Source organism: Varanus komodoensis, unplaced genomic scaffold, assembly GCF_004798865.1.
Source record: "Varanus komodoensis strain SLA01 unplaced genomic scaffold, ASM479886v1 scaffold17, whole genome shotgun sequence".
Classification (NCBI taxonomy): domain Eukaryota; kingdom Metazoa; phylum Chordata; class Lepidosauria; order Squamata; family Varanidae; genus Varanus; species Varanus komodoensis.
In genome coordinates this window covers 6,544,145-6,555,902 of record NW_025335505.1, presented here as the reverse complement: position 1 = coordinate 6,555,902, position 11,758 = coordinate 6,544,145, and the positions used below count along the sequence as shown (strand labels likewise).

The 11,758-nt window shown below is 42.9% G+C and overlaps 1 long non-coding RNA gene across 1 annotated transcript; it reads left to right on the top strand.

Annotated features, from left to right (window-relative positions):
* Positions 1–367: 367 nt before the first annotated feature.
* On the top strand, positions 368–10,226 carry LOC123021675. Its single transcript, XR_006414370.1, has 3 exons — positions 368–380; positions 7,032–7,039; positions 10,094–10,226. It is a non-coding gene; the product is annotated as an uncharacterized LOC123021675 (long non-coding RNA).
* The last annotated feature ends 1,532 nt before the right edge of the window (positions 10,227–11,758 follow it).

The window sequence follows — 11,758 nt, the reverse complement described above, 5'->3', positions numbered from 1 at the left end:
CAGCCACTGCCTCACCTGGAGTAGATGTAAATGAGAGGTAAATCTGGGTATCATCAGAATACTGTTGACTCCGCAGACCAACCCTCCGGATGACCTCTCCCAGTGGTTTCATGTAGATATTAAAAACCATGGGGGACAAAATAGAGCCCTGTAATACTCCATGGCAAAGCTGTCATGGTGCAGAGCTATAGTCTCCCAGCATCACCTTCGGGAATCGGCCAGCCAAATAGGAGCAGAACCACTGCCAAGCAGAGCTTTTTACTCCCAGTGTGACCAGCCTATCCAGAAGGATACCATGGTTAATGTTATCAAAAGCCACTGAGAGGTCCAGGAGAACTAACAGGGATGCACCCCCCCCCCTTGCCTCTCTCCCTGCACAGGTCATCATACAGAGTGACCAAGGCAGATTCAGTACTGTAACCGGGTCTGAAACTGGACTGAAATGGATCCGTTTCAAAACTGGTCAGTCCTAGAGGAGACCAACCCTGACTGCTCTTTAGAAGGCCACATACTAAAGATGAAACTCAAATACTTTGGCCACCTAATGAGAAGGAAGGACTCACTGGAGAAGGCCCTGATGCTGGGAACAATTGAGGCAAAAGCAGAAGGGGATGGCAGAGGTTGAGGTGGCTAGATGGGGTCACTGGGGCAGTGGGTGTGGGCTTGGGTGGACCCTGGAGGATGGTGGAGGACAGAAAAGCCTGGAGGAATGTTGTCCATGGGTCCGCGATGGGTCAGACACTACTTCGTGTCTAACAACAACAATCCATTTCATCCAAGAGCGCCTGGAGTTGTCCCGCCAACACCCGCTCCAATACCTTGCCCAAGAACAGGATGTTGGCCACCGGTCTATAATTGGTGGCCACCTCTGGGCCCAGGAATGCCTTCTTCAGGATGGGCCTGATCACCACCTCCTTCAAAGGGCAGGGACCCAGCCCTCCCTCATTAATAACCTCCTGGACCCAGGTACCAATTCCGTGTTTGGCTTTGGTAAGTAGTCATGAAGGGCAAGGGTCACGCAAGCAGGTAGTAGGGCATACCAGTCCAAGCACCTTGTCCACATCATCAGGCCGCAGCAACTGGAACTCATCCGACATTGATGGACCAGAAGGGGCTTTGTTTGCTTCCTGTAATGTGGAATCCAGCTCATGAAAAATCTGAGCTATTTTCTCCTTAAAATACTGGACAAAATCACAGCAGGCTCTCAATGGTGCCACTGGATTTTTTTTAGGGCCAGAGTGTATCAGGCCATGTACCACATGAAAAAGCTCCACTGGACAACACTGTGACAAGGCAATGGAAGTGGAGAAGAATTTCTTCTTCACTGCCCTCACCACCACAGCATAGGCTCAATAATGAACACATAAGCATTTTCGGTCAGATTCATCCCATGATTTCCTCCACCTGCACTCTAATAGTCTCTCAACCTGCTTCATCGCCGGCAACTCATGTGTGTGCCAGGGTGCTGAGCAGGGTCTGCCTGATGAGAGAGGATGCTTAGGAGAATTCACGTTGATTGCCCTGGTCATTTCCCCATTCCACAAATCAACCAGAGCATCAACAGGAGCACCTGCTTTATCAACTGGAAAATCCCCAAGAGCCCTCAGGAATCCATTAGGATCCATATGTCTCTGGGGGTGGACCATCTTAATAGGGTCTGCACCCTTACAGAGGGGAAGGTTGTCCCTGAGCTCAAACCTTATGAGAAATTGATCTGACCATGACAAAGGAGTTAAACACAAGTTTCTCACTTCCAGATCACCACCACCAACAACATGATACGCCAAACAGCTTTACAGCATTTACTATATAAATGTCTATGGATATGCCTGAATCTATACTTAGTTCACAATCCTAAGCATGTTTGGAAAGAAATAAGAAAAGCTCATAACTCCCATAGCTAACTGGAGAATGCCAAGAGCCTTTTTCCCTGCTGAACATGGATGGTCTTACTTCCTTAGTCATGCTTATGGTAGACCCACTGAGACTAAATATGCTTATGTTGACTAACTTGAGTACTCTTGCTCTCCATGAGCGTACTCATGGTATGACTAAAATTGGATCCAAACCACATGGTATATGATTCTTGTAACTCTAGTGCACAGACACTAATAAACTGACATAATGAATAAATAGGTTTAGGAATCAAATAAATAACATTGTTATCTGTGGCTGAGCATCCATTATCACAATGCAAGGATATTTTGGTTTACTTGCATGATCAGGTAGCTAGGAATAATGCACTTCAATCTCAAGTGTTTACATGATCAAGGGACTGATTTTAAAACAGAGACAAAATAGCCTTCAAGTGTTCAAGGGTCCTTGGGTTTCATCTGTTTCTTTTCGGAGCAAGTGATGGCATAAGCAACACAATGATCATTCACTTGATACACAGAAGGAGACAAAGTTTAAATTAACTGGAGCAGCTTAAAACTCTCGCTGAAGAAAACTTGCTCTAAAAATTCTCCTCAGATTTGTCTTCAGTGAATTCCAGTGGTGAATAGTCTCTTAATGCACACATGCTCAGGAGTATTTATTATTCACCTGGATCTGTAAATCAGCCATAATTAAGCAGGTGAAGTTTTCTGGATTTCATCTCAAAGTTCATTCTGCCTCAAGCCTGTATCAGGATGCAAGCTTTGCCTTCTCTTCTTGCATGAAAATCCATGAGTATTTTCATACATGCTTGGACATCAGTTGGGCATTTCTCTGAAAGACATTTATTCTTCTCTCATTGATTAAAATCTATTTGTCCACATTTTTCAAAAGTGCACATTTTTAAAATGAATGCATTTTATCTACGGTGAGTATTTGTTTCACAAATCACATAGCAAGTTCAGAAATGTACAGATTTTGACCATAGGTTGTATCTAACTCTGTGTACTATTAAGTGAAAACTGGTTAAACTCTCATCAAAAATGAACAGAAGCAAATTTCTCTCACACCCCTAATTATTTAGCATCAGTAGTTTCCACCTGAAGATTTTGCAGTTGCACTCAACGTATGATACTGTCTGACGGCTGACATGCAGTAGCGATCAACATTTCATAGGATTTGATAGCTAATGTTTGACTGTTACTGACTGACTGGTGGGATTCAATACCTGCCAGTGTTTGACAATATTTGACAGCTGACCATATTTGGCAGCATTCTCAATGCACACTCGCAGTCATGCAGTAATTAGTATTTGCCTTATCTGTCAGTTTACATGCAGCAGCACTGAGTCCTTTGACAGTCTCAGATAGATGACATGTGAAAAATTGACAGCAAAATATATCTTCTTAGAGGTAAGCCCAATGTAAAGCAATGCAATGCAGCTTACTCTCAGGTAAGAAGCAATAGAATGGTGGCTTGAGCAAGCATGGTTTTAATGGCAATTTGTCAATAACAGAGCAATTCCATAGCTGCTTTGATATGAGGGGCCAGAGGATCGCTCCGATTCTCAGACCCGAGTCTCAAATTATGGCTTCAATCTCAGAGCTGGGAATCCACATGTCCTGTTCACAAATGTTGTGGCAAGAACTGCAGTAGCTGCTTCTGAGGTAAGGGTATGTCTTCAGAGAAAGATAAAAGGAAGCATTTCAGTGAGTGGGGAAGGAGCCAGGATACAAGCTTTCCTTGGCCTTCTCCAGCCTCCTTCCCTCCCCCTCCCATGATTTCACTAGAAGGGCAAAATAGTCCAAACTGAGAAAAAGGCAGGGAAACAAGGATTGGCATGAGCCAACAAATTCATGACCTTGTAAGCATCAAGGCTGCAGCCCAGAGAGCTGTGCCATTAGCCAATCAAGCCAAATAAGATTTACATTTTGCTGCCAGATCTTGTATCAGAAACTTAAATCAAGAAATTTGTGAAATGTTGCTGGAAATTTTGCAAACATTCATATCAAAGCTTCCTGAAAACAATCCAACCTCTTGGAGAAAACAAAACAGAAAAGCCATAATTAGCTGATACTGGACACTAAGATACTAACCCCTGATTAACATCTTGTGAGACAAGATAATTTATCCCTGTCCAGGTAAGCAAGATCTCTTGGTGAATAAATGGAGAGATAGATGGATAATTTACTTCAATATGCTAATGCTTCCTATTTTAAGAGTGCTATAGACCATGTTTAGTTAGGTTCCAGGAGTGAAGGAAAAACACATTAAACCACAGCAGCGGCTCAACACCCAGCGTGCCCATTTCATGTTAATTACATTTGCATCCACAATAAGACTGCAAGATTACTTACCTGAGTGTGTGTTCTTGGTGATTGCATTCAACTGACATTAATGGTCCCAGCAACTATATACATATATTACAAAGCCATTTAAAGTCACCTGCACTCCGGTGTAGCTGTTTCACATGGATCATAGTGGATGGCATAAATCATCAGCTAGGGAAAGAAATGATTAAATTTTGGTTTCTTTCATTAATAGGAGGGGGAAAGACTAATGGAATAATCAGATTTTGCACAGGATTGCTTTGTTATTCATATCCATTTCAATTAATAGTTGTCCACTGGCAATTTCTTTACAAAGAAGCTGCTAAAGTTTATAAATTGCCATGGATTTGGTTACCTAAAGTGCCTCATAGATTTGCTTGTTTGGGAGATGAATATCATTGTTCTTTAGCAATGCTAATGTATATGCAACACTTGGCAAAAGTAAATAAATCATTCCTTTAATAATGGAATACTGATTAATGAAAGGAAGGGAGGGAGGGTCATTCCCCCCCCCCAACATCTCAATCAATGTTCCAACAACAAAAACAAATGAAGTGGATCCCTGCTGCTCTCAGACCCTCCCCCCCGTTCTCCCAAATCTCTGCCAAATTAAAAAAAAAAAAAAAGAAGGGAACCACTGCTCACTTCTTTCCTTGTAGTAGGCATGTTCAATTGAGGGTTCAGGGGCCAAAATCGCCCTGCCTAAGGGCCCAGTCTGGTCCACTCTCTAGAGTGTCATACCTTTCCCTTGGTCACTTCTCATGAGCCCAAAAAGTGCAGTCAGTGAACTAGACTGCTGCTCCTGGCAGGCATCCCAGAGCCACCATGATTCAGATTCAGAGGAAGAGGACCTTGATGACTCATCAATGGGAGTTTGTGAAAACTCAGGGAGAGGCGTTTGGAAAAAACCTCACGGTCACTGTCCCCAGGTTTCCAGGCCAAGCCAGAGCAGGAAGAGATGGGAGAGATCCAAGAAGGGGAAGAGGGAAAGCCAGTGCCTTGCCCAGTCCCTGCCCCATGCCAAGGTATTGGGAAAGATGAACTGCCAAGTTATGTGGCTTACCGTGGTCTCACTGTCTGGCCCCTCACCAGCAGGAACTACCACTACCTTGAGGGTGGAGCTCATGTGGTTACTGAAAGGGAAAGATTTGGGGGGGGGGGGGGGGAATTCCCAGTTTGGGTTCAACACTCTACATGATTAGGGGCTTGTCCTTCAGCTTACTAGATGGCATTTAGAGTTACTTTGCCTCATAGCTATGATGTGCCAATAAAGATCTGTGTTGCAAAGAAACTGTCCGGTGTTTTGGAAGTAAGGGAGGAACGAGCTCATGCTTCTGCTTGCTGATGAGAACTGCATGTTCCATCCAGGGGTCTTGAGGCTTTGTCCAGGTTCAGCAGGCAAATCCAGAGTGCAACACCCATCTTCATCCCTTCCTGCATCATGGTCCTGCAATGGGAAGGGGTGAGGAACCTTCCTCAACTTTAGCAATGCAGATTAACTTTCTAATTCTCTCCCTTTAAAAAAAAACACCCTGTACTTGCCAATCTAGCCTTAAAGATGAATGAAAGTTATCAGTTTTAACAAAAATGAGCAGAGATTATCAAAAGTCTCCACCTGGAGGGCAAAAAGAACTGTGTGTTTAAACTTGTGAATGTGGGAGAATGGAAGGTGGTGGCTTCACCCACCCAGACCCAGGGCTTGGGATGCTCTACAATGCCAGTGCTGGATCAGGATGGCCACCTTTTTCCTTCTGGAAGGCTGCCCGTCCCTATCAGCAAAGTGACAGGCAAGTGCATCATGGCCCTCTCCATGCTGGGAATAGCTGTATCCTCAGGTTATTGTGTGGTGCAGAAAGCAAATCAATCTAATCCCTATTGAATTTGGCTGGTGCAGATGGGTAAGAATTCCATGTCAGCTCCCTTTTTATAAGAACTTTGAAAATCCAAGTTCTTCATAGCCAGGAGGGGAAGAATTAAAGCTTCAGGAAATCTGAAAGGATTTCCTGCAGGAGGTGAAACTGACAGGCTAGCCATCTCTACCTAATCTGCACTGGCTGTAGCCTGGCAAACAGCCTCACCAGCAGGCAGATGCAGCACGGGTAAATCTCCAAGACGAACTCCAACTGCTGCTCATCACTCAGCCTGTTTGGAATAGCAAGGGGGATATCCTTGGTTGCTCCAGAACCAGCAACCTGTAAGCAACCCACACTAAATACTGGGTGAATGGGATGATCTCAAGCCAAAAGGTGAAGGCTACAACTACAGAAGAGCAGCTGTGAAACAGTCACCTTTGTAGCAGACTTATCCTGTCTTCCTGAAGCAAAAGAAAATTGGTGTGTGGGGGAGTCACCCTGCTCAGCAGCAAGGGCTGGGGACTGGTAGGAATGCTCTAGAAAGCTGAAATAGACTTGCATAACTAAAATGCCTAAAAATCTGACTTTCAGATTATTCTGTGGAGCAGCTATTCCTGAGTTGTGTGATTAAGTGAACATGAAGGGCTTTATTTCATTCTTTGGAACTCTTTGCAAACTTAGTTGAAGAAAAACATATAAAAAAGGAAAAACTGATAAAATGTGCACACTTTGGGAGTTTTGCATATCTTGGAGAGATCTGTGCATTTTCAGGTGTGCAAATTTGTGCAAGGGTGAATTTATGTGAGTGCATAACCATCTGTGCACAAAATCTGATTCTGGAATGGTGCACAGAATAGAATGGAAATCATGTAATTAGTATGATCTTAATAACTATGCAGTCCCTGAATTGCAGCATCATGGAGTGACTAGTCTAGGGGCACTGTTCGCACCACTGGCCAGCACAGTAGTACAGGCAGGCAGGTGGCAGCCAGGCAAAAGTGTTGCATCCCACGGTTTTACGGATGAGACCAGAGACCAGTTGGAATTTTCGAGAGAAGAAGTTTTTATTACCTGCAGGGACCACACTCTTTGGAGTGCGGTCTCGAGCAGAAGGAGGGCACCGTTTTTATACTCTTTTACAACTATGCAGGTGCTTGAATAACAGCGAACAATAGGGGAACCCCACTGAGCTACATTTGCACATTTTGCACATTTCCCACGCTAAAGCAAGCAAGCGAGGGTACAAGGGCGTGACGTCTGCGGTTATGCTTGAGTGTAGCCTGCTTTGTTTTCATCCTTGCGTAGCATGCACATTCGTTGGGGTTCTTGTTCTTGTTCACGCGAACAGGACACACTGATCATGCTTTTTACCCGTGACGAGCCATGCCCTGGCTGCGTGTTCGATTATGGGGGGGGGCGGGTTACAACAAAAAGTGCAGAGCTGACAATGGGCTCGGAACAGGAGCTTCTGGTGGGTTAACACATCCATTTTGCTTGCCACCACATCCACATTTTTAAAATCTTTTTTTCTTTCCCAAGTATTAAAAAAAAACTTTTGAGAAATTAGGTGAATTCTTTCAAAACTGAACTGAAACTGCATTTTTATCCTTCCAACAGTCATATTCAATAGGCATAGGTACTGAATGGACAATAAGGTCATGGCATGCCCCAGTCCTGATGTAGATGAGGAACCTCTCAGAAAAAAGGAGCTACCCTAATTTAGCCTTGATCTGATTAAATTTACATAGTTTAGGCCAAACTTTCATTTGGACCTAATCATTCAAAGCCCTGGACAAATTTGCCAGTTTTCCTTCTTCTGGCATTCCATTAAAAAAAAGAAACCTCACATTTAAAGTTTATGTAATGTTTTTAATTATTTTTATTTCTTTACAATATTATATGACTCTGCTGATTTATTGACATGTTAATTGCCTGTACCCATGCAATGAACAATACATCTAATTTGGCTCACAGTTGTACTCCTTGTTCTTTCTGCACCCTGCAGAATTTTCAATTATGGTTGAAAAGCTTACCCTTTCTTCCAGTGAGCTTACTGGGTAGGACAAGCCAGGAAGTGAAGGGGTGAGAAAGGCAAAAAGGAAAGGGAAGGAAATTGCATTGAAGAATCTGTAGAAGCTTGTAAATTAAATTATTACCTCCAGAAAAAAGGGCGTGATGATCAATCAATGAATTGATTAAGTGTCACAGTGCTTTAATTATCTCACTAAGATGTCTAAAGCAGGCCTATTAGTAATTGAATAATCTATTATGCTTGGAAGATTTATCAATAGCAAGTATAAATAGATTGCCTTTTCCTGTTTTCTTTTACAAGGTAGCTGAAGTTATCCAACAAGTGGAAGAAAACAAAGGCTTCGGCACTCCTGACACAGCAGTTGCTACATAAGGAAGAGGCAGGCCACTCACCTTTCACCTAAAATTTGTTTGTACTGTCTGAAAGTCCTTGTCTATACTGATGGCTTTGAGCTTAAACTTTTCATAAACATCAGAACAAATGCTGCCATGTATCAGAGACGTGCAAATCAGAAAGCATGCTGATGTTCTCCAAATTCCACTTTGATGTGATCCTGAGGAATGATATTGATTGATCTGAAACACGGGCTGAGGGAAGTGAATGTCATCTAGCATCTCCTTTCTATCAGATCCATTCTTGCTCATTCTCTCTTTCCTACTGGGTGGGTGGAGAATGGCACAGGAGGTGGAGATACAGGCAAGATTTGACTAGTTAGTCTCTTTGCCTCTTTCAGAGCAACCAGCCAGCAATACGTCACACTGGCATGAGCATTGCTAACTCCCACCCACTCATCTTACCTCATCCTTGGCATCCTATCCATTCTCCCAATCTTGGTAGGCATGCAAAAACCAGCAAAATGCAAAGTCTCCAAAATCCATCTTGAATTTCATCCCTACTCAAGTCTGCATGAGACTAAAAAAGGGATCTCCCCCACCCCAACTTTCATATAAAAATCTATGAGAACTTTCCAAAATGAGTACTTTCAATCAATTTTGTACATCTTTTAAAAGAATGTATTCTTGTCCCAGTGCTTAAAGCCTATTGGTGCACATTTCTTAGGAAATGTGCATATTTCAAGTATATTTTTTCAAATATATGCATTTGAAATATATGCACATATATGCATTTCAAATATATGCACATTTTCAAATACTCTTGAATCTGTTTTTTTTTTGCAGCGGGGGCGGGGGCAGGGGTTAGTCCATGAATCACACTGCAATCTTGGAAATGTATGGAATTTGACTGCAGATTGCTTCCACATCTTTGTTCAGTCTTGCAGGTGTGATCTGGATAAATCCTGATCAAAATGGAAGTGGAATGAATTTCTCATACTTCTCTGGGCATAGCTGGTTGCCTTCTGGCCCAAATTGGCTGTGACGAGAAAGTGATGAGTTCTCACTGACTTTTTTCTGTTAGAAGGTATCCTTTATAATCTGGCTGGTATGCCAGACAGGAATGGGAGAATCAGGAAAGTTTGCACTCACAGACACTATTTGAGCTCCACTTTAACTTTCAGATCATTTTTAAGCTGTGTTTTTTGAAACTGTGAAACTGTGTAGTTTTTAAAAGATGTGTATTTTCACATGTGCATTTTTCTAAAGTATGCAGCTTGTGAATTCAATCATAAGCTTGGGAACATGCTCCTTTTCCTTGAAAACTTCATGTCCATCTTCATGGTTGTGAATGGGACACATTCAAGGCTAAAATTAATTAAAGTTAACTTTGTATCTAATAATAAGATCCATTGATTTTGGTCACAGGTGGCATGGCCAATGTGGGTAAAGGTGATATTATTGTCACCTTTATAAGCAGGAGCTTTCTCATAATGGAACTATTTAAAGGGGGGTGCAAGCTTTTTGCTTGCAGTTTTGCTGTCTCCCCTCTCTAATCTTATAGGTCAGTGTGACTGTGATTCGGATGGACTGCCTTCAACACTGTGAGAAACCAACAACCACCAACATCCCCTCACATGCCTATATGTCGCCTATATCTGTTGGCAACAGGACATGCTCCAACTGAGCAAAGTTCAGGGAACCAAGTTTCAATTTAGATGCCAGGAAGCACTTCCTGACAGTTAGGACCCTGAGGGTGTGGAGTGGGCTTCCACAGGAGGTGGTTGAGGCCCCATCGGTGCGGGTGTTCAAGGATAGGCTGGACATCCACATGATGGGCATGTCGTGAGCGGAGCCGGCTGGTGCCGGAGGTCAGACTAGATGGCCTGGAAGACCTCTTCTGACTTGCTATGTTTCTATGTTTGTATTATAGATTATGAACCATTGTTGAGTCAGCCAAGTGTATATTTTTTGGCCATGTAGCTAACTTTACTGAGGACAGTCTTCTATTTGAAAAGATATTAGAACACAGTCCTCAATTTCAGGATGACCTCTATTTTAAAACCATCCTGTCTGAATCCACTTTAAAGAGGTATAAGAAAGGGGAACAGAGCTTGAAACTGCTCATGAACCACCAATGCCTGGACAATGGGAAGGGCAAGCACACACACAGGTCACCTGATCACTGTCTTCTCCAGCCTATTGTGATGCATTGCATGTCTATTCAAATTATAATAATAAACTCTGCATTTGCATCTATGGTAGAGTAAGCAAATATTATGCACATCTACATCATCATTCCTGCGAGTCCCTTGGACAGCAAGGCGATCTAACTGGTCAGTCCTAGAGGAGATCAACCCTGACTGCTCTTTAGAAGGCCAGATACTGAAGATAAAACTCAAATACTTTGGCCACCTAATGAGAAGGAAGGACTCACTGGAGAAGAGCCTAAAGCTGGGAACAATAGATGGCAAAAGGAGGAGGGGATGGCAGAGAATGGGGTGGCTAGATGGAGTCACTGAAGCAGTCGGTGTGAGCTTAAGTGGACTCTGGGGAAAGGTGGAGGACAGGAAGGCCTGGAGGAGTGTTGTCCATGGGGTCGCGATGGGTTGGACACGACTTCGCAACTAACAACAAGACATCATCATTTTGAGATGTGTTTTTATTTTATTTTGCGAGGAGAGAAGGACATGTATAATTGACCAGCATAGACATGGTCAAGAGAAGGAAATGTGTAATTGACCAACATAGACATGGCCAGGAAACATGCTTTCCACCACTGTCTCTCTTACAGTAAGATAGTGCACATGATAGCGGGGAAAGGGAAATAGTCATAAATACTTCAAGTTACCCCAGTTCAGTTTGTATTCACTTAGCAAAGTTGTGACCCACCAGTGTTCCCAAGGAATGGTCTTTGCCTTCACTCCTGTCCCCACACAAGCAGAATCTTCTGCATTCACATGCTGTACCATTTTTAAATATCAATGGCAATGGTGAGCAAACGTACATTTGGCTCCCCTGAAAAATATGGGTAATGATTACTTTGAACCAACCTGGATCACACTGGTAGGTGACCTTCTGTTTCAGGCAAGCTGTTAGTTAAACAGCAACCTCTACTTTTCATTACTTCTCCTAAAAACAGAGGAATTGCCCTTAAAGCAACAACAATAAATGGATTTCCTGTGAAAGCCACATTAGTAAATAGAATTAGTAATAGAAAACTCAATGAAAAAAACATCTTTAGGATCTGTAGGATGGTCTTTTGAAGAAAATATAATATTTACCTTTCCAGGTTACTAGTGCATTATCTTTACTGGGAGCTTGGTACTTACATGT